Here is a 26,694-nt window from a genome sequence, read left to right on the forward strand (position 1 = left end):
AGTCAAGAAATTGTGCTTTGAACAGGTGCAGTGAAGTCCCTCAGGAAGCCACAGCAGAGTGTGTAAGAGCTGGGGGTCCTCAAAGAGCATCTTCCTCCGCCTCCCTGGTGCTGAGGAGAAACTGAGTCCCAGGGAGGGAGGTGATGGGCTGAGGTCAGGCGGGTGGGACTGGAATTTTTCCCTTTTCTCCTGTTCCTTCATTCTTTGAGCTAATGAGTCCCTGTGTGTGTACCCCCGCCTCCCCATATAACAACTAATTCTCCAGTGTCTGACACTAACTGGATGTCCAGCAATTCAATTCAACCTGACACTACCCAGTTACTGTAGAATCAAGAGTCAATCTCATAATACCCTACTTACGCCCAGCAAACTACAAATTCGGGGCTCCCCACAACCAACCTCTATTTGATAATTCACCAGAACAATTTAGGAGACCATCACACTTGGGATTAGGAGTTTATCATGAAGGGTAGAGTTCAGAAATGGCCAATGTCAGAGACGCACAGGACAGGTATGGAGAAAGGCCGGTGCACTGCCACGCCATCTCCAGGCACAGCAGCTTCCCAGCACGTTGTCCTGTTTGCCAACTCAGAAGCTCTTTGAATCTGGTCGTTCCAGTGTTTTTATAACCCAGTTCCCGATTCTTCTCTCCCCAGGTAGGTTTGGCTGGAATTTCTCCCCTTCAAACCCCCAGCACGGTCCTTCTGGCGAGGGGCTCTATCCTGCCTGCAGCCTTGTGGAGCTCCTGGCTTGATTTATTTATTAGCACAAACTCAGGTGTGGGAAAAGGGCTTGTTAGGACTAGAAGTGACTCACATCAGAATATTCCAAGGACTTTAGGGGTTCTGTGCCAGGAAGTGAGGATAAGGACCAAGTATATTTACACCACAGTCCTCATGGCTTGGTTTTGCTGTTATCTTCTCCCAATGGTGTGTTTACAGTTGAACATTGCACTGTTATTTTCTAGATGCTTGCAGTGTCATCCTACAGAGAAACAGCTTAAGGTGCTCTTGCTGACAATCTCTAGGGTCCCTTCTGGCTGAGGGACCCTGGAGCTAGAAGGGTACTGTTTTGGTTTTTCAACCAGGCAGCTCCAAAACCTCTTATCCAGCTCTGGTTGGTGCCTCATCAGGACACTGCCCCTCATCCCCCAAAAACAAATAAACAACAGCAAAAAAAAAAAAAAGAAAAGAAAAAAAGAAAGAAAGAAGGAAAGGAAGGAAGGAAGAAAGGAAGAAAAAAAAGATCACAAATATTTTTTAGCTGAAGGAGGTCCAGGATACCACAGTTCACCTGAGCTCTTGGGGGACCCTGAGGCCCTCCCTGGTGTCAGAGTTGGGTTCTGTAGGCAAGACTGGGAGAGGAGGAGCCCATGAGAAGGACCATAAGCTGGGGATAGCCAGCGAATCATATTGGAGAAGGCCACGGCTCTGTCAAAAGACAAAAGTACAGTGAATTATTTGTAGGTCTGGGGATGTGGCTCAATGGTAGAGCACCCCTAGATTCAATTCCCAGGACTGGGGGTGGGGAGGATTTAGGTTTAGATCTAATTGGCTTTTATTTGCTATTGAGAGCTCCCATTGAATGAGAGCAGAGCTGGGTTTCGTTAAGTTAGAAATTAGGCAACAGAACAATAAGGAAAAAAAAAAACTGGTGGGTTAACATCAGGTTGCTTCAGTTTACTTTTGTGAAAAGATTAAAGTGGAGGGGACTTCCTTATTATGCTGGCTACAACTGGCCTGTTTGGGGACTAAATTATCTCTCTCCTGATTTCTGGGAAGGTCAGATAACAACTTAGTTTCGGCTTAGTGGCATCAAATGTCAGCATGAGCAAGTCTATTTCGGTTTAGTCTGCTGGGCCTAGTGCAGGAGCTCAGTCCAAATCCAAGACCTCCTGTAAATTTTATCTGACAGTTCAAAGGTGGCAGAGACCACAGCCAGGCAGCAGGTGTGGGACCAGGGTAGAAGTCAGATGGCAGGACTTCAGGGTGTGGTGCTCAAAACATGAGCCCTTGGGGATGGGTCAGGGTGACGGGGCTCCAGGCACATGCAAGGCCAGCAGGGAGGGCTCCAGGCCTGTCTTGACGGGCCCAGCACATGTGGGGTGAAAATGTGTCTGGAGCCAACTATCAACAGGACCATGACGGAGGACCCTGAACAGGCCAACGGTGTGTTCCAGGAGTTCCTGGAGTGGGCATTGGCAGGATTTTGAACAGGATTCAGAGAGAGGAATTGGGCCATGGGGTCATCCAGAACTGGGTCCACACCTCACTCTGACCACAAACTGCCCTTGCAACCCTGGGCAATTTCCCCTTAACCCCTTGGAGCCTGTTTCCACAGGTGTAAAAGCAGGGTTCTCCTTACCAACCTCGGGTCTGCTTTGACAATTCAGGGAGAAGCAGTGTGGTGTGTGACCATTCCTGTGTCTGGTGCCACGGACTAGTGTAAGAGAGTGGTGCTGAAGTTACAGTTAGCATTTTCCCTTTTATCCTTGAATACTTTTGCTTCAGAATTATGTCAAAGTAGAGCTCTGTACCCAGGAGCTGGAGGGCAGAGTGGAGCCGAGGTCTTGGGCTTACTCAATAGCACCCAGGAGCAGAGGCATGCCCTGCAGTTTTCCACTGCTCTCCTGGCCTGCAGGCTGTGCCATTCACATTTCCAGAAAAGATAGCGCATGGAGGAAAGGTGAGAAACAGACTTGGAAGACAGGCATAGTGGCATATGACTAATACCAGCTACTTGGGAGGCTGACGCAGGAGGATTGTGAGTTCAAAGCCAGCCTCTGCAATTTAGGGGGGCCTTAAACAACTCAGCGAGACCCTGTCTCAAAATTAAAATAATAATAATAATAAAAGTCTTAGAATGTAGCTCAGTGGTAGAGCACCCCTGGGTTCAATCTCAACACCTAAAAAAGAAAAAAAAGAAAGAAATAGAGTAAGTGCAAGATAGAGAGTGAAAAGGAGTAGGTGCTGAGGAATTGACCTCCAAGAGGCACTCTTCTCTGTAAAGCAATGTTGTTTATCACCCAAACTCCGGAGGTCTGGGGAAGAAGGACGGTGTCAGTCCTGCACCCTCAGCAACCCTTAGTGCTTCCCTTCATCTCCCCATGGGGCTGCTGTTGTAGGGGGTGACTTCTGGTTTTAAGCCTCTCCCTGGCATATTCCTTTCTGTCCTCCACAGAGCTCTGGCTCTAGCAGCTGGCTCCTCCAGCTCCTCTAAGTGGCTCCATCACAGTGGCAGTGAGTGGGTGGACACAATGGCTGCCCTGTTGGTCCTGCTCAGCAGGGCGGCTGGGTGACTTGGGCGGCTGAGTGCTGGGAAGTGGGAAAGTCAACCTACCAAGAAAAGTGATTCCCGCCAGCTCAGGCTCTTGAGGAGGTGAGGGGTGTCGGTGGAGGCCTGCCAGGGACGGGTCCTACTCCCTGCGGTCTCCCAGCCATCCCCTAGAGGTCAGGCTGAGACTGAGAAGCCAGTGAGATCCTAGTTCATCTATGGGTTTCTAGGTGTCCCCTGGGAATTCAAATCTGAGGAGTGACTTGGGGAGGTGCTGGATGATAACCCCATGAAATGGGAGAAGGCAGCACAACCTGTGCCTCCCTGGGGCCTTTTGTGGAGGGAGAGGAAGACCCCCTTCCCCTTCTCCTCTTGAGGTATGAGTGAGACCTCTGACATCAGCAGTTGACATAGGTCATGATAAAACAGCAAAATGCTTTAGAGGTGGCCTAGCTGCTACCCCTGTCCCTGAGAGCACACTGCGCGCCTCCCCACTCTCCCAGGTCCTGTGAACCCCTGACACTGGACACCACACAGTGGCCTTTGGCCTGCTGTTCAGACCTGTGGACCAATGCAAGTCAAGTCCAATGCAGGCGACTGGAGGCTGGGCAGCACTGGCTCCTGACCTTTCAGGATGCTGCCCTGTCTGTGTCTCAGAGCCTGCGCGTCCTGCCAGGGAAAACTTCATGGAGCAGGCTGTTGAGTGAGTTTCCCAGTCTAGGAAATATAAGTCTGCTCAGAGGAGATGCTCAGGCTTTGGGAAGGTGTTCAGTGATGGTGTCCCTAGGCTGAGGGGTCAGCACACACCCTGGGATTCCATCCTGAAAACAGCCTGCTCAGAGGCTGCCACTGGCCTCTTTTTATTTTTTTATTTTTTGTACTGAGAATTGAACCCAGGGGCCCTTTACCACTGAGCAATATCCTCAGCTCTTTTTATTTTTTATTTTGAGACAAGGTCTCATGAAGTTGTTCAGACGGGTCTTGAGATTGTGATCCTCCAACCTCAACCTCCAGAGTCACTGGGATTATAGACAGGCACCACCAGGCCTCACTGGCCTCCCTTTTTGCAACCTCTAGTCCAAATGTAGTAAAGCTTCCTTAGGGCGGGTCTCCAGGAGGTGTGGAGAGCTCACCTACAGACATCAAAGCCAAGGGGACAATTGCCAGGGGTCATGGCCAGCTTCGGTGGGTCATGAGGTGAAACCTGACCCCACAGCACTATAAGATCCTGGGCACTTGGTCTTTCACCCATGGGCGTTGATTAACTAGGAACCCCACTAAGCAGCCTACCCACTCTCCTGTGTAGCCGACACGTCAGAATGTGACATCACCGTCCATCCTGCCCCAAAACCAGAAAGTCGCCGTTGTCGCCCCCACATGCAGCCAGCCTCCAGCTCTCCATTGCCCACGCACCCCTCAGCCCCTCAGCTGCCATTGCATCCGGGGCATCCTCCTGGTTCCAGCCTTACTCTCTCCAGATCCCCGCTCACAGCCACGCAGGAGCCCCCTGAGGAGCTGCTCTGACTGAGTTGCCCCTCTGTGACCCTCCTCACCAGGGAAGAATCCATCATCAGCTCCCCACTCCTCCAGCCTCACCTCTCACCACCGCGTCTCACACCCCAAAACTGGTGACCCCAAACCTCTCCTCACTTTCAGAAAAGCCGCGCTGTCTCTTGCTGTGAACCTTTGTACAGGTTTTATCTTTTCCCTGGGCCATCTTCCCACCCCATGTCCCCCATCGTGAGCTACCTTCTACTCATCTTTTAGGACTAACTTAGGCACCCCTCCTCCAGGAAGCCCCCGCCAGCTCCCTCTGCCCAGCCCGCAGGCGGAACTGTGCCTCCTTGGGGCTGGGGGCCTCGTCTCTACTTTGAACCTGCCCTGCACAGTGACGCCTCTGGTGGCAGCAGCCCTGTCGGCCTCCTCTCCTTCACCCCAGGGTGGCACCCTCAGTGATTCTCCACACACTTGTAAGATTAGTCATCTAGAAATGACATTGCTGTATTGAACGGTGTGCAGATTTTATTTTGAAACAGTTTTAAGAGGTTGTTTTTATAAATAAAGTCACAGTTTTCTCCCAAGAAGACTACCAATTATACTGTACCAAAAACTACAACACAGGCGTGCCCATTTCTTCACCTTGCCAGGCCTGGACAGCAACCTGCCGGTCTCTCCTCCGCTTTCTTCCCTCTTTTCCCCTGCTCAGTGACTGAGCAAAACTCATGACTGTTTTCCTCTGTGTTGCCCTACTTAGTAGTGAGGTAGATCATCTTTCCTTACATTCGCTGATCCTCTGGATTTCTGCTTTTATGAATTACCTAGTCATATTCTCTGCCCACATGCAATTGGGTGCTTGGTCTTTTCCTTATTGATTTATTAGAAATCTCTATTTTGACTCATGATCTTTATGCATTTACTTGTATTTTAATCTTGGTTTTGGTGTCTTTTTTTGTACAGAATTTTAAGCCTCTGATGCAATCACTTACCCATCTTTTCATGCTGCCTACATTTCAGCATTATTTTGTGCTGTCTGCACCTCAAGGCTATAGGCATATTCCATATATATATATATATATATATATATATATATATATATGACTAACTTAGGCACCCCTAAGTTAGTATATATATATACTAACTTATATATACTAAGTCATATATATATATATATATATATATGCTTTTAAATACTTTTAGGGAAAAAGTGTTTATGCCTTGCTTTTTGATCCACCTGGAGCTTATTTTTGGTTTTGGTGGGGGTAGTGATCTGGCACTCTTATTTTCCAAATGCTGCCAGCTATTCAAGTCCCTGCTGTTAAATAGTCCTTTATCCATTCACTTGAAATTTCATCTTTATCATATGCTAGCTGTCTCTTTCTGGACTCTGGTCTGTTGTACTGATCTGTCTTACTACCTGTTTCTAAGCTTAAATCACTGTTTTCGTGTGGTTTTTGTTTCTTTGTTTTTGCCATACAGGTGATTGAACCCAGGGGCACTATGCCACTGAGTTTCATATCCAGCCCTTTTTATTTAATTTTGAGACAGGGTCTAAGTTTCCCAAGCTGGCCTGAATCTTGCAATCCTTCTTCCTTAGCCTCCTAAGTAGCTGGGATGACAGCTTTGCACCACCACACCTGGCTTCAGTTACTCTTGATTTATAGTTTGATATCTGGTAGGGAAAGCCTTCCTCATGATTTTTGTTGTTGAATTCTATTAAAACTCCTGCTAGAGATTGTGTTTGAAATTGCATTTGTACATCAGCTGGAGGAAATTGGTTTCTCTGCAATATTGAATTTTATCATCCAGGAACATAGTATATCTCTTTATTTATTCTGGCCTTTTTTAATGCCTTTCAGTAAAGTTTTATGATTTTCTCAAATAGTTCCTACACATTTCTTCTTATGGTGACTACATTTTAGAATTTTTATTGCTGTCATATGTGGGATTTTTATTTTATTTTATTTTATTTTTAGTACCAGAAATTGAACTCAGGGGCACTTAACCACTGAGCCACATCCCCAGTCCTTTTTAATATTTTATTTAAAGACAGGGTCTTACTGAATTGCTTAGGGCCTTGCTAGGTTGCTGAAGCTGGTTTTGAACTTGTGAGCCTCCTGCCTCAGCCTCCTGAGCTGCTGGGATGTAGGATTTTTTTGCTACAGCATTTTCTCATTGTTTTGGCTAGTATATAGACAGCATTTAACTTTTGGTGTTGATCTTGTCATGACAATCTTTCTAAACTTTATTACTAGTTCCAATATTTTACATACTATTTTCTAACCTGCTTAATTCTATCTAATAATATAGCTGTGATGTTTTTCTGAATTATTTTATTTTTATTTTTAAATTTTATAAAATTTATTTCTGAATACTTTTAAATGGCTACATAATATTTTACCTCACAAAAAAACAAATTTATATATCAGTTCCTTATTATTGACACACACACACACATATATATTAACCTAATTTTGAAAATTTAGCAAAAGCAGTGTCTTGCTGCTAAGTCTTTCCCTGCCCGCAGCAGCCATTGCTTTAGAATAAGTCAGAGGTTGGAAAATTATAGTCCCCATGAACTGAGGCTAGTAGACTGTTTTTGTAAATGAAGTTTTATGGAACACAGCCACCCCCATCTGTTTACATTTCACCTATGGCAGTTTTCACACAGTGATGGCAGAGTTGAATAGTCATCCCTTGGTATCTGAGGGGGGCTGGTTCCAGGACCCCCAAAATACCAAAATACCCAGATGCCCAAGTTCCTTATATAAAATGGTATAATATTTGCATATAATCTATATATATCCTTTGGTATACTTCAAATCATCTCTAGATTACTAATAATTCCTAATATAATGTAGATACTGTGTAAGTAGTTGCTATACTATATTGTTTAATAGCGACAGCTAGGTGCTGTGGCACACACCTGTAATTCCAGCTTTGTGAGAGGCTTCGACAGAGGCTCACAAGTTTGAGGCCAGCCTGGGCAACTTAGAGAGATCCTGTCTCAAAATAAAAGGAAAAAACGGCCAGGGATGTAGCTCAGAAGTAGAATACTCCTGGTTTCAATTCTCAGCACTGGGGGAAAAAAAAAAAAGGGTCTGTTCATCAGATGATTTCTCTTTTTCTTTTTTAATGCTGGGGATTGAAACCAGGGTCTGCATGTACCAAGCATAGGCTCAAACCCTGAGCTATGCTTTCAGCTTTTTTTTCTTTGTGTTTGATCTTTGATATTTTGATATTGGTTGAATTTGGGATGCAGAACCCAAGAATACACAGGGCAGACTGTGGTTGCCACTGTGGGAATGAATTACAGATTCTGAAATAGTTAATATCTGCAATTTACAGAAAAAAAGTTGCTGACTTCCAGGGTAAATTCCAATAAGTGGAAACTATTAGAAAGCTGCAAAATATTAAGTCTTCTATTATATCTGCCAAATTCCTCTCCAAGAATCCATTCCATCAGGATACTTACTACCCTTTTGGTATTGATGTTGCTGATTTCTCAAATCTTTCCAATTTAAGAGGCTAAAATTAAAAAACTTTGTTTGGATTATAATAAAGTTGAACTTCTTAATGTACCTTTGTTTTTTCTTTCAATTTTTTCTGTTTTTGTAGTGGAGATTGAACAAGGGGCACTTAACCACTTAACCACTGAACCACTTCTCCAACCCTTTCCATTTTTTATTTTGAGACAGGGTCTGACTGAGTTGCTTAGGGCCTCACTGTTGCTGAGGCTGGCCTCAAACTTTTAGTCTTCCTGCCTCATCCTCCCATCACTAAGATTACATTTGTGCACACTGTGCCCAGCTTTAGTGTACAGTTTTGGTCATTAAAAGTCCTTTCTTTGGGATTTGCCTGTCCAAATTTTTCACCCTGGTTTCTATGGGTGTGTTCATTTTTACTGATTTTTAAGAACTAGAAATGTTAACTTTTTGACATGATAACAATTGTTTGCACCTTGTCATTTATTTTTAGCTTTGTTTATGACAGCAACATATTAAATTTTTTACAGCCAATTCCTCAGTCTTTTCCATAATGGCATTAGCCTTTGATGTAGTGTTTGGAAAAGTCCTCTTACCCCAGCTACTGAAACCATTCTGTTTTATTTTTATTTTATGTATTTGACTTTCATTTTTAAAGCTTTAATCCATGGAATTCGTTTCCAGGTCTGGAGTGAGGTAGGGGTCCAGTCTGACTTTTTCTCTTTGGTCCCTTCCCCTCCTTCTTGCCTCCTGCCTCTCGCTGGGCCAGCAGCTCTCTACTAGTTGCGCAGAAGCCGCCCCCAATAGTGAAACAAGCCGGGTGTTCTGGGAACCCGGACCCAGCATGAGCCCCAGATGCTTTTTGCTCCTATTCAGAAGGGGCCTTGCCAAATCAGTTTTGCCAAGCTCTCCTGGAGTTGGCTGAATAGAGGTGACAGCCTAAAGGTCCAAGACCACCACTGCCTCATTGCCTCCACCCCGAAGCAGCCATTTCTAAAACCACTTATGACAACGGCGCTTTTAAGTTCTAAAAATACCTTTTCTGACAAACAGCACTGTGACTCAGCTGTGCTGTGGAGGTGGTGGGTGGTGGCACTTGCTTGCTGTGGTGTGGTGGCAGGGGGGCATTGCATAGCTCAGGAGGACCTTCCCTGATCCTCACTTACACTTGGCCCTGTGTTGTTTCCTTTGTTCCACACGCATCCCCTCCACAAAGAAAAGTAAATAATTGCCTTGCCCTAAGGTTCAGAGCTTCCATAAAAATAAATGATCCTCAATTTGTATCTTTTGGGAGCAACTCAACTTTGATGAAGCCATGGGTGACTGGGCAGAGAAGCACAGATATTGAGGCCCTTTTTGTTTGTTCCCTCCCTCTGGTCTGCCCTGAACTGTCTGGTCCTAACCATCCCCACCCCAGGAAACCTGGCTGAACTGACCAGAGCACCCTCTTCCCAAGACAGCCCTGTAGACCACCTCCTGCCAAACCACACGCTGATGCTCAAGTGCACAGGTATCTTTAGAACTTAGACTCACCAAGATAGAGCCTGATGAAGCTTGAGAGAGCGGCTGCTTCATCCCATCCTTTTGTGGGTAAGGTACAGAGGACTGAACCCACGGGTGCTCTACCACTGAGCTGCATTCCCAGCACTTCTAAAATTTTATTTTGAGACAGAGAGAGCCTTGCTAAATTCCCCCAGGCTGGCCTGGAATTTGCAATCCTCCTGCTTCAGCCACCCAAGAGACTGGGATTATAGGTGTGTGCCACCACACCCAGCTACATCCTGTCTTTTCAAAGCTAAGCAAAGAGAAAAGTTTAGGTTTTATTACCCTGTAGGATATTAACCAATATCATATCTAACTTTACAATCTTATTTCAGCATTGGTCTTTCTCTGACCACACATACTTTGATCTCTCCCATTCTCCTGTGACCTGGCTATCCCAACCTGCTAGCTTCCTTGTTAATGAATTAAGTAAATTTCTGAACCAAGTAACTGTGGGAGAATACAGACACACATGCAGTTGCACAAGGACAGGCGTTGCTTCTCAAAAACAACACAACCTAAACCAGTGACTCTCATCCCTGGTAGCAGCACATTGGAACCAGGTAAGGAGCTGTCAAAAAATGCCAACACCTGAGTTCCACCTCCCAGAGATTCTAATTTAATGAGTGTGGGGAGGAGTCCAGCCATCTGTTAAAGCTTCCCTAGTCATTCTAATGCAGATCCAAGTTTGAAAAGTAAACGTCTAAACCAGAAGTCCTCAAACTTTGTTGCTGTTGGAGATAATGGGGGGCTTATGCGATTCTCCATGCCCAGCTTGCCCTTGGAATGGAACACGAGGGGCAAGAACCAAGCCTCAGGGGCTGGGGAGATAGCTCAGTCGGTAGAGTGCTTGCCTTGCAAACAACAAGGCCCGGGTTCGATCCCCCAGCACCAAAAAAAAAAAAAAAAAAAAAAAAAAAAAACCAAGCCTCAGGATTTTCAAGCCTCCTAGGTGATACCATGAAGCCAAGACCATAGCGGTTCTGGAATTTAGCTAGTCCATGTCAACACTTCTTTTCCTAAGAATAGAAAGTGAGGATGGGTGGAATGAAGAGTCTTATACCCTGAAGATGGCCAATGCCAGTACAGCCTGTGTGTGTGACAAATCCTGGCTGCCCTCTGGGAAGAGGGTCTTGGGATTGCAGAGCGTGGCCGAAGGCATCTGTGGCCCCCCATGGGACACCGCTGCTTGGGTGCTGCACTATGGCAGGAGCACTCTTGGTGTTCAGTGAGCCTTGGTTTTGCTTTTCCAGAGAGGCACTGTAGAACCCACAGGAGTGCTGGGCCAGTAGGTGGGGAGCGGGCAGTGGTGCTTCATGCTTCAGGGCCTAAATGGAAGTCTTACTGGCAAGATCCTATCTGCCACCCAGTTGGGAAACTATCTGAGGACTCAGCCCTCTGCTGCAGAAGGTATGAGAAGACCTGGAAAGGGGACCTTTGGGGTTGAGGATGTAGCTCAGAGGTAGAGCACTTGCCTAGCATGTGCAAGGTCCTGGTGCCTTCCCCACTACTACAAAAAAGGAAGAAAAAGAAAGTGAACATTTTCTCCAGCTTTTTATTTTGCAAAAATTTCAACTTCTAGAAAAATTATAAGAGCAATGAATACTCACATACTCTCCATGTAGCTTCACCAGTTCTTAGCACGTCGCTACATTTGCATTCTCTGTGCTGGTGTGCATGTGTCCGTGCACATATGCACAATGGTGTTCGTTTGGGTCTTCGCTGGACCATTTGAAAGATAGTTGTAGACATTGTGACCCTCCATCTTGAAATACTTGACTGTTCCTAAACACAAGGACATTCTCCCACATAACCACAGTATACTTACCACTTATACAAAATTTAAGACAGACACAACATATTATCTCACATAAACTTCAGATTCACATTTTCCCAACATTTCTACAGCTTTTTTTTTTTTTTTAATCTCAACTCTAAGCCAGGATATGCTCAATCAATCACAGGATATGCTTATGTCCTTCAATCTAGTCACTTTTTTTTTTCCCCATTTCTAATGACATTGACATATTTGCAGGCCAGGCCAATTAATCCAAAGAATGTCCCTTAACTTTGTTTGCCTTTATTGAATTGTTAGTCCTTTGGTAGTGCAATTTAAGTTTAAATTCAAAGTAAGGGTTGGAGGTGTAGTTCATGGTAGAGTGCATGCTTAGTATGAGCAAGGCCATAGGTTCAATCCCCAGCATCAATCAATGAATCACTCAATAAAAACAACAAAAAAAAAATGAGGTGGGGAGGAGTGGTCCAACAGGGGAGTTCTACCATTTGTATTTCAGTTCCAAAGCACTTTTTTTTTTTTTTTAACCTGAGGATTGAATCCACGGGTGCTTAACTACTGAACCATATCCCTATCCCTTTTTATTATTTTGTTAATTTTGAGATAGGGTCTTGCTAAATTGCTTAGGGTCTGGCTAAACTGCTGAGGCTGGCTTTGAACTTTCGATCTTCCTGCTTCAGCTTCCTGAGTCACTGGTATTACAAGTGTGCACCACCACACTTGGCTCCGAAGTGCATTTAAAGGGCTCATGGTTTGTGCCTACCCACCAGGCCTCAGTTTTCCCAGCTAAAACCTGGTCCCAAATGCCCCTTCCAGCTTGTGTCCATTCTATTTTGGGGGGAATAAAGATCTAGGTTCAAAAAGGGGTGAGGTAGAGGAAGTGGACATGGTGGAAGTTCCCTGCCCTGCTGGAGACCCACAACTTCTCCCTTTCCTCCTGGGCTGGGTGTCCCCTTAGGCCTGTAAAGTCCCCTCCCTCTGCAGAACAGCAGCAACTGGGGTATGGAGAAGATGGGGAGCCCCACAGGGCAGGAGGGCTTATCTGTGAGTGGCAGCGTGTGCACCTCTCAGTGCCCATCCCCAGAACTAGGAGGAGGCAGCAGGCCTTGGTGCTTGCTTGCTCCAGGAACATGCCATGGGCTGCAACGATATTAGTGTGGTATAGGGCAAGCCCTGGCCCCCGGTGTGGTGGAAAGTGCTCAGCACAGCATGCAGAGAAGGGGTCCTTGCTTCACAGTGTGGCCACATCTTCATCCTCCCTGGGCTGAATGAAAAGCAGGTGTCTTTTTCTGGAGAAAACTGTAAGACAGGGTGAGTAATAAGCACCTCCCTGGGTCTTTGAGGCCCTACCTGAGATAACACAGGGAAGGGGTCTAAGTACTTGATGCCATGAATGGTGCCTTTCCACACCCCATGCCTGAGGGAGGCCCAGCCTGGCACCAGCCCCAAGAGTGCTTCTCCCAGCCTCCCCATCTCAGATTCCCATCCCACATTCCCAGTTGCCCAGTCATCCTTAATTTCTCCTTCATTCCACATCCAACCCATCTACAAGGTCCGCTGGGTTTGCCCCCAAATTTGTCCTGACCCATCGTCCATTTCTTCCAACCCCTGAGGTTACCCCCCTACCCCTGTCAGAGCCTGACACTGCCCCCACCAATGGTCTCTCTCTGTTTCACCTTTGTGGGGTCCATTCTCCATACAACATCCAGAGTGTTCTTCCAAAGTTTTTAAGTTAGGACCTGGATTTCTCTTGCTTAAGACCCTCCAATTACTCATCATCTACTTAGAATAAACCCTAACCCCTAACTTTCAGCTTCATCCTGCCAGGTTTCACTTCTGCCTGAACTTGACCTTGTCCCCTCCCAGGATCCCATGGTTCTCACCATTCCAGCCACACCAGCTTCTCTCTCTCACTCTCTCTTTGTTTCTCAAACTTCCCACACTAGTTTCAGGACCAAGGCCTTTGCCTTGCTGATCCCTCTAGCTGGGACCCTTGTCCTCAACCTTTGCATAGCCGCCCTTGCACTAATGCCACCTCCTCAGGAAAGCTTGCCCTGATCACCCGTCTCAAGAAACTCTCTGCACCCTGCCCCACCACTGTCATGGCACCCAGCTCATATCTGTCACAATATGCATCACTGCCTCCCAAGTCTTTGTGGTCTGTCCATGCATGTCCTGTCTCCCCACTACACCGTAAGCTCAGTGGATCCAGGACTTTGCCTGTGTCATGGGCTGCTATGCCGCCAGCACCTAGTGCTGTACCTGCCACAGAAAAACAGCCAGTGCATATTTGTTGCACAAGAAGATGGATGATTCTCAGATGTGGAAGGTCAACTCTGTCAGGGAAGAACAGGCTCTCACCTAGGAACCCCAGGACTATTGGGGGACCAGCTCAAAGGCTGCAAAACTCACACTGCCTCAGTTCTTCCAGAAGGAAAGTTAGCAAGGAGCTGAAAGTAGGTACTGGATGCTCTGAGATTCTCCACCTGGACTTGTACAAATCCCTTGGGGGTATCAACAAAATTCAGATTCTGGTTCAGTAGGTCTGGGTCAGCCTGAGATTCAGCATTTCTAACCAGCTCCCAGTGTGGCGCTGCTGCTGGTCCAGGACCACGCTAGAGGTGCTTCTATGACTGGAAGGCCCTTTCCTTATCCTGGTTAAATGCCATGGGAATTTGTAGAAAGAGCTGGAGGGGTCCCTCCACGGCCTCCTCTCTCCCCTCCCTCCCTCCGCTGGCAAGTCTGTTTCTAGCAGAGGCTGTCACTTCAGCATGTGGTGGGGCCTGCTAGGTTTCTGTCTCCACATTCTGCTACTGTGACAGACAAGACAGATTCTCTGCCAGAAGTTGTGCTCAGCCATTTGATTCTATCACTACTGTTTCCTCCTGTGCCTCTTGTTTAGGCAAACTCATAGATGGGATAGAGGGGCTCCTGCACCTGCCCAAAGTCAGGCCAGTTGCTGCCCCAACTGGACAGTTGACCTGGCTAGGAATTGAAAGGTATAACCATCCAAACCCAGGGACAAACTTTGATTTCAGGCAGATATAGGCCTACTAGTGTGACTTGGAGGCAAAGGGTTAGTGTATTGTTTTGTTTTGTTTGTTGCCCAGGCTGGTCTTGAACTCCTGGGTTCAAGCAATCCTCCTGCTTCGTTCTCTTGAGTGGCTGTGACTGCAGTTGCATACCACCACCACAGCCAGCTCCAAAGGGTTCATTTAAACTTGGGGAGAAACCAGCAAGGTGGTGCATGCCTGTAATCCCAGCACCTAAGGAGGTAAAGGCCAGAGGATTACAAGTTCAAGGCCAACCTAAGCAACTTAGGGAGACCCTCAGCAACTTAGTGAGATCTTGTCTCAAAATGAAAAAATAAAAAGGGCTGGGGATGTAGCTCAGTGGTAAAGTGCCCCTGGGTTCCATATCTAGCACCAAAAAATAAATAAGTAAATAAACCTGGGGAAAGAATGGGCTTTGGGGTTGAAGGACCCTGAGTTTGCATCCTGGCCCTGACTGGTACTAGTTGGGCCAACCTGAGCAAGGTACTTAACCTTTCTGAGCCTTACTCTGCGGGACTGCAGCTAGTATCTTCCCCACAGGGTTATTATGAAAAAATGAGAGACCATAGAAAGCACCTGGCAGGATGCCCAATATGTGGAATTCCTCAATTCATAATGCATAGATTGTAAGATAGGTAATTTTCCAGTGAATATCATTTGCCCTGGGTGCTAACCAGGTTCTGCTAGCTAAAACTATATCCCTGGCCTCCTTCCACACCTTCAGCCCCTCCAGCCCAGTGACCTGCTCCAGCTGAACTAGGAAATCCAGCCCCTGGGCATTCCCAAGAATGTGTCCACGCCTTTGTCAGATGCTTCTAGGGCTGGACTGGTCTATCACATGAAACTGCACCCACTAAGCCTGGGGGGAAATGCTCAAACATTTTATTGGGGATTGTCAAAGCTGTTCTCATCCTGATCCTGGCCAGGATTCTCGGTCCTGGCCAGGAACATTCAAATGACTCAGGATAAGACACGGCATGAATGATTTTTCTCGTCAGTGCTGGGGATGGAACTGAAAGCCCCATGCACTCAACCATGGAACTGCACCTCCAGCCTCAAAGTTTGATTCTTGAGAAAAAAGAAAACCTTCCTGGGCTCTGTGAACACAGTGGAGTCAGTTCTCCCCACTCCTCCTGAAAGGCACCACGGGTGACTGGGCAGGAGGAGGACTGGTCTCCTAGCATCTGGTCCCAGATTAAACAAGCCTGTAGGGGAAAAAAGAAAACAAACCAACCTTCCTCTCCCCTCAGGTTGCATACCTGGATCTGCAAATCAAACTGACAAAAGACAGATTAGCAGAAACAACAACAACAAAAGGAATACAACTTTATTGGGGTCTTAAATTTTACATGCAGGGAAGCGTCACAGAAAGGTGAAAACTCAAAGAGATGGGTAGATCCAGAGGCTTACTTAACATTTTAACAGGGGAGGTGGGGGATAAATTGTGAAGAAGTGAATAGACAAAGGAAAACGGGGTTTGGACTCCTAGGGGCAGCATATTGTGGGGAGGTGACTGGGAAATGTAGGTAGTAAGGTTGTTTAGATTTGTTATGTAGACTCACATCCTCTCTATTCTTTCTCTCTTCCTGATACAGGGGAGGAGGCACCCCTACAAATGAAATTTTATTTATTTCTCCTTTACAAAAGGCAAATTTATGCCCTGATTTCAGGTGTGGGGGAGGGCAGAGAGCTTCTCCTGGTGTCTGCTGTTTCTGAATTGCCTTTAGCTCAAAATAGTCCTTGCCAAAGTGGTCTGTTTGGGGTGGCATATCCTGATCCTCCTCAAGTCCCTGCCTCAGTCTGTCTCTAGGTCTCTCCTTTGCACATACAAGTACCCCACAGTATCTACTTGAATAGGGCTCCTTTGACCAAGGGTGTGGGCAGCTAAGCATCCTCTCTGTTCTGATGGTGGGACTTTACAACCAGGAGCTGGTTTCAGCACAACTGCCTTAACCATGCCCGACCTGAGTCTCCTTTTTTTTTTTTTTTTTTTTTGTCTGAGGAGGTACTGGGTATTGAACTCAGAGATACTCAATCACTGAGCCACATCCCCAGCCCTATTTTGTATTTTATTTAGAGACAGAGTCTCACTGAATTGCTTAGCATTAGGGTAACTGGCACAAATATCCATGAGAGACACAGCTCTGAGTTTAAGCAAAGGTCTATTGACAGAGTCTGCCAGTCTGCCCCTCTGCAAGGTGCAGCAGCGTGCAGGAAAAAACTTCTATATAGTCATGTACAATGGAATGGTTAAAAAATAACTGGTCTGGCCCTGTGACTGTTACTTGTCTTTGCTGTGGTTTTGGTAGTTAGGGACTCTTTTGGTGTGGGCCTACCAGGAAGGTTATGCCTCCATGAGCAGTGCTGATTTTCAAAATGGAGTTACTTTGGCCTAACACTTAGTGCCTCACTTTTGCTGAGGCTGGCTTTGAACTCATGATCCTCCTCTGAGCCGCTGGGCTTACATGTGTGCACCACCGCACCAGGCCCCAGCCTGGGTCTTCCTGCTTGCGCTGTAGCTTGTGGGTTTGTTATAGGGCACCAGTCTGTGGCAAAGCTGAGGCAGCCATGGAGACTCCTTCAAACCCCAATTCTTGCCATCACTCCAGAAGATTTCAGACATGTCACTCAGAGTAACAGGCATGAGTTTATTACAAGAGTTAGAAAAAGGGAAAAGGGGATACTCTCCAGGAAGAGAGTAGGTCCTCTCAGAGAGGAGACAGTTCACCTCTCCTGCCCTCTAGTTTATTTTTAAAAATTATTTTAAAATATATTTTTAGATGTTGATGGACCTTTATTTTATTCATTTATTTATATGCTAAGAATTAAACCCTGTGCCTCACACATGCTAGGCAAGTGCTCCACCACTGAGCCACACCCCAGGCCCCTACCCTCCAGTTTTACTGGGGACCCCAGGGGAGTTTCCAGAGAGTCCTGCCCAGGTCTACCTCTTGACTTTTGGCTGACAATAGGGTGACATCAAACTTTCAAGTCCTGCAGGCTGCCGTGACAACTCGAGGTCATTTTAGCGCATGCTAACAGGTTCTAATTGGAACCTGTTCTTACAGACTTTATGCTTAGAGGAGATTATCCTTATCTCCCTGAGTTCTGGAATCTGGTATATGTAAGGGTCACAAAAGCACTAGCCCACCCTACCAGCTCCCTGCCCCTGCTTCAGGGTAACTTGTGTTCTTATCGGCATTTCATGCCTGCATTTCTCCCGCAGGTGACAGGCAGTTTTCTGAGGAATGTTGCATACCCTGTTGACTTAAACCAGCTGGGTGGCAGGTTAACTTTTTAGAAAAGAAAGCATGGGTGGGGGGCAGCATAGTGCATGTATTTTATAGAATTATTCCCTTAACTTCATCCCACTGCTCACATCTGTCTGTTCCCTACCAGCTTGTGACCTTCCTGCCCAGACACCTTCTCCTCAAGGTAGTGTTTGATGGTGTTGGTACTAGAGATTGAACCTAGCTGACCTCTACCACTGAGCTATATCCCTAGACTGCCCACTTTCTTTTTCAGTACTGGGGACTGGGATCCTGCTCTGGGGCTACTAAGCTACATCCCCAGCCTTTTTTTTTTTAGTTGTAGATTAGACACAATACCTTTATTGTTTTATTTTTATGTGGTGCCGAGGATGGAACCCAGTGTAAGCTCATGGCCCACAAATGACAGAGGCAGGAGATGGGAAGCAAACCTCTAATCAGCAAGCTTTCCTTTATTCTGCCATCAATCAGGCACAGGAGGGCCCATTTTCTGGGTGTGGAGATAGACCCCGAGTTACAAAAGGAGCCTGGGTTTTATAGTTTCATTGGAGACTGTGGACATGCAGTTTGGACAGTCGGGGGGGCTAGTTGTACAGGTTAAAACTTTAACTTAGGAGGGTCATTGTAAAAAGGTTGAAACTCATTATCTGGGGAGATAGGAGTCCAGATCCCGAGGGATGAATCCTCAAATCTTGCCCATTGTTTTACTTTCTCTGGGATCCACTGTTTCCTAGAGTGTCAATATTTGCTGTGCCTCCATTTAGGACTAATTTGCGATGGGGGAAGGTCAAAGTTCAGGGCCTAGCATTCAGTGTCTGTCCCTTTCCTTTAGGGCCCATTGTTTTTAGGAAAGGATTTACTGGGAAAGTTTTAATGTTTGGCCAATTTTTGCTCCCTCCTCCCGAGCCACACTGTCCCTCCATTTTTCTTGGGGAGCTGTCTTATAGGAATAGTATTTTCCATAATCCTTCACCCAGTGCCCCACACATGCTAGGCAAGTGCTCTACCACTGAGCTACAACCCCAGCCCCATCTCCAGCCTTTTTAATTTTTGTTTTGAAACAGGGTCTCTAAGTTGCTGAGGCTGTTCTGGAACTTGCAATCCTCCTGTCTTAGCCTCCCAAGTTGCTGGGATTATTTGCCACCACACCCAGCTCATTTTTTAAAATTAATTAATTTATTTATTTATTAATTAATTTAGAAACAGAGTCTCACTAAGTTGCCTAGGCTGGCCTTGAACTTGCAATCCTCCCCAGTCCCTGGGATCATGGGTCCCCACTGGGCACTAGGCTGAAGGAAGCCCTGAGACAGGCAGCAGGTGGGAGGCAAGTCAGGATCTTTGTCACAGTGAACAGGGCTTTGCCAGCTCCAAGGCTGGTGGAATGAGCACAGTCCTGAATTTACAGGCGGGGTCTGAGAGTCAGTGGCCCTGCCCCAGGATACATTAAACCCCTTCCTCTTCCTTTAGATTTTCCAGTCCCCTTGAGCTCTGTGTCAGAAGTACTGTTTAATCTCACCACCTTGCAAAAACCTCGTTAGTGTTGTACATTTTGTTTCTATTCCCTTGGCTCCTTCTAAAGTAACCCTAAAAAGAAGATGTCTTAATTTCCTTAAAGCTGCTCCCGGAAATCTTATATGATCTGTACTCTTTGATCCAGTACATTCTTTTTAGGATTTTTTGCACCAAAAAATAGGTCCTTCCTGATGAAATTAAGTCCTCCTTCCATCAGATAAGAATTATTGTTTAACTTGCTTTCTGTCTTTTATCTTGGTAGAGAACTTCCAACCAATAAGCTGGTGAATCAACAGAACCTACCAATTTAATTATTTACCTCCCTTTTCTATAGGGTTTATTTTTATCTCATTAGTCCAACTGTAAATGTGTCGTTTATTGTAAATAATTTCACAGATGTCAAGGGAAAAAACAATGAGTTTTGATTTAGTAAGGAGAGACTTGCCTGGGGAAGGATTGCTCCCGGGTTGGTGCTGCCGGGTGACGGTGCTGCCGGGTCGGAAGGGGAGGGGCCCGGCCCTTTCGCAGGGGGCGGGGCGTCACGATGTGGGTGGGGGCGGGAGGGGGCTGGGACCACCAGATCTGCTGGTTCTCCAGGGCCCTGCGAGAAGGGACCCTAAATGGGCAGGCTTGTCTTTTACAGGGATGAGTTTTTGATGATTCTCTGGAGGTCAGGTGGGAGCCCCAGGCTGGCCTGCCCTGTAGCAAAGAGGTGCTTAAGCAGCATTGTGAATTCCAGGTAAAGGGCCAGGAGAATGGAGGTGCCAGCAGGTCTGGCCAGCCCTAGGGGCAGCAGGTTTCCCATGCTCTGCCCTGATCAGTACCTGGGGTTTTTGTTTCGTTTTGGATGATTAATGATTGTGTGTCCCCTTGTGTGCCGGAGGGCCCTGGGAATGTTCCGCAGTGATAGAGTGCCCCTGAGGTTGCCCTTTATGCACCAGCATCTTTGTCACAAAAAATGCAAAACAGACTAGCCCTGTGGGTAGCCCAGGGTGTGGTGTGAAATGCATTTGGGTTTGGGGTGCAGCTGCCACTTCCTCCCTGAAAGGAAACAAAATGTGGTCTTCTGATGACAGTGTGGGGTTTGGTTGGCAGCTATTAACCAGAGACTGGAAGGAGTGTGGCTGAACACCCTGTCAAGTGCCTAATCCCCTATCTGTTAACTAGAGCCACTGTGCTACACAGCACCATGGAGCACTGATCTTATTGTAATCTGTTAGGAGTGACTCCTCTGGGGATTGTGCAGTGCACAACAGCTGAACATGGCAGGCCTAGTCGCAGCCTCAAGGTTGGCTGTTACAACAGCCTCTCTGCCCATTTCCTGGCTCTTATCTGCCCCCTCTGGTTTCACTTGCATTCCTCTGTGTCACCTCCCCAGTTCTATCTCCTTCAAGTCCTTTCTGCCCTCAGTCAGTTACCAGAGTCCTTTACAAGTACCCTTACTTGTGCCAGGGCTCTGGGAGTGGAGTCCTGCCTCTGAGAAAGATGGTCTGTGTGGTGATGGGCAATCACTTAGCCTCTCTGGGGCCAATATCCTTGTTTGTAAAACAGGGATAAAAATGTCCATCAGATCCCAGCAGCTCGGGAGGCTGCGGCAGGAAGATTGCAAGTTCGAGGTCAGCCTCAGCAATTTACTAAGGTCCTAAGCAACTTAGTGAGACCCTGTCTCAAAATTAAAAAATAAAAAGACTGGGGATGTGACTCCGTGGCAAAGTGACTCTGGGTTATCCCTAGTACAATTAATTAAAAAAAAAAAAAAAAAAAAGCCCATCGGATTAGAGTGTTTTTTAATCACTAGATTCTGAGCCTTAGGAGGCTCACGCCAGTCTCTGGTTCTTTTCTATACCTCAGTGTCTGGCACACACTAGATCCTGGTGGGTGTTTGTGGAACAAATGAATACATGTCACTTTGACCAGAACCTTTCTGCAGCTGCCCCTCTCATGCCTGATTGATTTACTCAGCATTTCCCAAAACGCTGCCACCCTCCCATTTCCAGGCTTTGGTCTGTGCTGTTCCCTCTCCTAGAATTCTCCTGCTCTGTTCCTGCACTACTGACTGTTTTAGGACTGCTCAACTGCCACCCCAGGGAGCTTTTCCAGTCCTTTCTGCTGACTAGAAGCAACCCTGGACAACCCTGCCTGACAGTGGGACAGTGGCCCATTGACCCCTTTGCTCTTACAGTCACTGGGGCAGCTGGGACTGCTGTGCCTCCTTGGATTCCCAGGGCTTGTGTGAAGCCAGGGTGGGGCAGAGCTCGGGACAGAAGGACATAGTGTGTGCTGGAAACTGGTGATAGCCACAGTGCTCTCTCCTGCTTCCTGGTCACTTCTTGGCTGGTGCCCTTTCACAGAGGCAGCCTGGAAAGGATGCTAGCCCTGCTGCCTCCCCAGCCACCAGCCCTCGTGAGCTGGGAAAGACCAACTTCCAAGGCATGACTGGTGGGGTGGAGATGGGTCACTCAAGTTCAAGATTAGGAGTCCACTGAAAAATTAGTCTTTGGTTTCTGGTGAAGAAGTGAGTATGTTGGACAACCATGTTTGATGTCTTGGTTTACTGATCTTTCCATTGAAAAAGAAAAAGTCCACTTAAAAAGCTTAAGTCAGGATTGGATTGGGCCATAGAAGGCATTTGACCCATATCCGCTGTCGTTTGGAGGAGGTGAAGGAGCTTCCCAGTTGAAAGCAGGGACTTTTGAGTCAGCAAGACCTGGGTCTGAACCACAGCTCCACCCCATCTCACTGAGACTCTGAACAAGTCTTGGCACGTCTCCAAGCCTCAGTTTCCCTCTCTGTGAACGCTGTCCTGTGTCTTTCTCATCTCATTGTTAAGATTCCAGGAGTTTCACTCAAAATCTTTGGCATCAGTCAGGGTGTGTTGGAGCCTGACAGCAAGACAGAGTGCTAAAAATGCTGGTGGCTATAAATATTACCACTGTGCTTCTGTTTTCTGGCAAAGGATCATTAGTTTCTTGGACCTCTTTATTTTTCTCTCTCCTTCCATGACTAGCTGTATCAGGTCTCTAGGGCTGTTTTTCCACAGACTCAAAATCATGTGTGTATTTTTTGTAACTTCATAGAGCCGTCCATGTGACTAGTGAAGGACACTGTGCTGTGGACCCTGACTGGCTCATGCGCCGAGGCCCCCCTGCCATAGCCACCCTCCCTCCCATGAGCACTCGCACCCCTGCTAACACAGGCTCCTGGTGTTGCCCCGCTGGCTTCACAGCTCCCACTACCCAAGTCCTGTCTGTCTGATAAGTACCTGAAGGCCTCTTCCTCAGAGGCACCTGGTCTTACTTACAAGCTCAGTCCTTATCCCCAATACCAATTCCATATTGAAGACTTGGTTTTGAGAAAAAGGAAAAAGGAGTTTTATTGCTTTGCTAGTAAAGGAAAAACACAGGAGACTCCTGTCCCAGAGGCTGTGATTCTGACCATTGCGGGGAACAGAGGGCTTTAAAGAGATGATTCAAAGGCTACGATCCAGGTGTGCCATGTCAGGGGTCATAATTCACTTGTGGCCCTGAGAGATAGCGGTGGCTTAGATCTTCTGATGCCACCTCTGAAGTCTGAATTACTTCTTTCCTGTGGTGTGTGCTCAAGGACAGACAACTTGGTCAAGACTGGGAAGAAGGGTGATCTGCTATCCCCAAGGTTAGGGAGCAGGAGAGGGAGAAGAGAAAAGAGAGAACCGTATCAGTTTTCAGATCAGTGCAGTGACCGAGCAGTAAGGGTCATGTGCAAAGCATGAAGCAGACAGGGCCCTGTTACTCTGGCGAGGCAGCCAAGCCCTCCCCGGCAATCCCAGGCCAGGCCTTTGGCTCAGACATCATCCATTGTTCATACCTCCATCCACCTGATGACCCTTGGCCAGTCCCTAAATTGCAGAGCTAAGAATCACCACATGGCATGGACCCTTGCTAGCACTTGGCCGTGCACAGGTCCTGCTGGTACTTCTGTGGCCAGATGGAAATCCATGGGTTTCCTCAGTGCAGGACTTCTCAGGGCTCTGTTAGGCCAGACCCCCTCTTGGCACTGTGGAAGGATGCACGGAGAGTAGATGCATTCGTACACCCTTGTCCAGGGAACCTTTTCTTCCCCTCTGGAGCATAGTTTCAGGGACCTTCTAGGTCCTTGCCCTTCCTCATGAGGCCCACATCCCCATGCATGCATCAGCGGAGTATGGCCTGGGAGTGGGTTCAAAGAGTACAATGAGAAACTTAACACTCCTACAGAATCAGATCTGCATTTTAAAATATCCCAGGTGATTTATTCCTGTGCTCATTAAAGTTAGAGCCAGGCACATTTGTTTGTATGTCACATCCTGGGCCTGGACCTTGGCCACGTGGTGGAATCACATGGGGAGCTTTAAAAAATTCTGTGGCCCAGGTCCTGACTGAATTGGTCTGCAGTTTGACCCAGTAGTCCTTGGCTGTTTGAAAGACTCCCCAGGTGACTTTAATGTGTGGCCAGCTGCACGGATGGGTGAACATTAGATAGGGTCAGAAGGATCAGTTTGGAAATTTGCAGGGAAGCATTTAGTCTTGGAAAAGCTCCAGTGAAGCACTGGGAGGAAGAGGGACTGTCCCAAGGTTCCACACCAGGAACCTGGACTCGGCTTCTACCACCAGCCCCCATGCTGGCATTGTGGAGCAGCCACCTCCACACCATCTCCTGGAAAGTTCTTCCTGATCCTCAACCCAGTCTTGTTTGGGTCCTGATCACAATGGGTCCTCTGCATGTACTATGTTGACTGCTAGCTCAGGACTCCAACAGATAGTCCCTGAAGCCTGTGAAGTTTAAGCCATCCAGTGGAGAGGTGGCAACGCAGGATAAAGGACCAGAGCATAGTCCTTTTACAGAATGATCACCCACCAGGAGGCAGCCCTGCTTTATGGGGACATGGGCAGCTGTGCTTCCTCCCACTGCCTCATTAGCTTCTCTGAGTCTCAGTTCCCCTGTCTATAAACTGGACGTGACAGTTTCCTGCTAGGTTGGTATGCAAAGGAATAAGAAGTTGACAGTGCCTGGCACACAGTGGGCACTAGTTGAGAGTCAAGTGGGGTCACATGGGCTTTTGCTTTTGGTACAGATGCAGGAGGCCCACTGTTCTCAGCTGGCTAGGGCACCTCAGGCCCCAAGGAGCAAGAGCCCCTGAACCTCCCTCCACCCTTCCGGATGGAGAAAGTTATGACCAACACGTGCCTTTCTTTTCTCCCATGCGTTCCTCCTCTGACAGACTCCTGGGCCCCATGATCACCTGCGTGTGTGCTCCAGTGTGACTGGGAGAGACCTGTGCTGTGGTGAGGGGCCCTGCCCAGCCTTCTTGGGCTGAGAGAGCAGCAGAAGTCGGCCATCCAGCCACAGTCGGTGGCACCCCTCCCACCCCAGGGGCCCACTCCTAACAGAGCAGCTGCTCCTGTCGTGGCTATTTTATTTTTATTCCTCCCTCTGGGACTCCTTAATCAAAGAGAGATATCAGCACTGTTGGCTGGAGAAGTGGGTGGGTGGGGGTCTCAGCCAGGGCCTGAGGATGGAGGTGGTGATTTAAGACTTTCATCTCAGATATGCAGAGACTGAGGTTGCAGAGGACCCAGGATTCCCCAAGACTGCCATGTTCTTGCCCTGACTCCTGTGACTGCTCCAGCCAGGAAGGAATTGAGAGGAGTGTCTACCATCCTTGCCCCACAGCTGGTATGTCCCTGCTAAGGCAGTTCCATGGACCAGCTCAGGATCTGGGATACCTAAGAATCTGCATCCTTAGTAAGCTCACCTGACCAAAGTTCTGGAACTTCTTTGGACTCTCCCCCTTGATCCCAAAGCCCAGGCCTGTACTCTGGGCCCCTCCCTTCCAGTCCTGCATCAAAATTCGCCATTCAGGAATCCCATATACACCATCACTTACCTGGTGCACCTGACAACAGCAGGTCCCAGGTGTAGAGGACTCAGATGATGTCTTATCACTATGAGCACACACACCCTGGACTCAGGAGGTTTGGGATCAAATTCTATGTCTACCACTTCTAGTTGTATAACCTGGATGCATTTCTTTACCCGTCAGGGCTATTGTTTTCTCACCTGCAGGATGAGGGTGGTGATGCCTCCCTCCCAAGGTGTTATGAGGATTAGAGTTAGTGTCAGTGCTTAGGTTAGTATCTAGCACATAGACAGTGCTATATAAAGTTAGCTTTTTTTTTTTTTTTTTTTTTTTTTGCACTGGGAATTGAACCCAGGGGTGCTTTACCACTGAGCCACATCCCCAACCCTTTTTATTTTTTATTTAGAGACAGGGTCTCACTAAGTTGCTTAGGGCCTCACTAAATTGCTGAGGCTCGTCTTGAACTTGTGAGCCTCCTGATTCAGCCTCCCCAGTCACTGAGATGACACTCCCACCATGTCTAGCTAAAGTTAACTTTATGGGGGCTGGGGTTGTGGCTCAGTGTTAGAGCACTTGCCTAGCATGTGTGAGGTACTGGGTTTGATTCTCAGCACCACATATAAATAAATGAATAAAATAAAAGTCTGTTAACATCTAAAAATATTAAAAAAAATAAAGTTAGCTTTATTATGCCCATTTTACAGCTGAGAAAATCATTCTGAGAGAAGTTAAGAGACTTTCTTGCTGGGCTTGGTTTTGCATATCTGTAATCCCAGTTACTCAGAAGGTTAAGGCAGGAAGATCAAAAGTTCAGGGCCAGCCTAGGCAACTTAACAAGACGTTGTCTCAAAATAAAAATAAAAATGGCTAGGGATGTGGGAATATAACTCAGTGGTAGAGTGCCCCTGAGTTCAATCCCCACTACTGCCAAAAAAAAAAAAAAGGTGTGGGGGAGAGACTTTCCCCAAGTTACAGAGTGTCAAAGTTGACTGGGGCTTCCACCCTCCTCCCACACCACCATTACCTGAGTGTCCACAGCTGTCTCACACCTACTGGCCAGCTGCTGCTCTGCTGGTGGATTATAGTTGGGCGTTAAAAGACCCTCCCCCGCTGCTCTGTTCCCTCCACACCCTCACCACACTCTGGGGTTAGGATAAATTCCTTAATCCCATCAGCCAGGCAGGCAGAATCTACGGAAACCAGATGGCTAAGAGCCACAGCGGCTCAGCTTCCTGTGGCCCAGAAAGTCCTTAGCGGAACATAGGGATGCTGGGGATGCTGCCACCCTCAATCCTGAAAGCTCAGCATTTATTATGCTAATGGCCATTTACACGCAAAACTTATTTCCATTTTCTGGAAGAATTCACACTTGGAATCTCTGCATTTGGGA

General features: G+C 47.2%; 1 protein-coding gene across 3 annotated transcripts in view; it reads left to right on the forward strand.

The window, feature by feature from the left end:
* Positions 1 to 26,694, forward strand: part of Rab11fip4 (RAB11 family interacting protein 4) — a 113,892-nt gene that overhangs the window by 34,293 nt on the left and 52,905 nt on the right. Inside the window, exon 1 of one of the 3 annotated variants that reach the window (XM_047545927.1) lies at positions 25,101 to 25,120. The exons of the other annotated variants lie outside the window; for them this stretch is intronic. The gene's annotated coding sequence lies outside the window, so the exon portion shown is untranslated. Of the gene's footprint in view, positions 1 to 25,100; positions 25,121 to 26,694 lie in introns of those variants that run through there. 3 annotated transcript variants of the gene reach the window in all.

Source organism: Sciurus carolinensis, chromosome 3 (genome assembly GCF_902686445.1).
Source record: "Sciurus carolinensis chromosome 3, mSciCar1.2, whole genome shotgun sequence".
Lineage (NCBI taxonomy): Eukaryota > Metazoa > Chordata > Mammalia > Rodentia > Sciuridae > Sciurus > Sciurus carolinensis.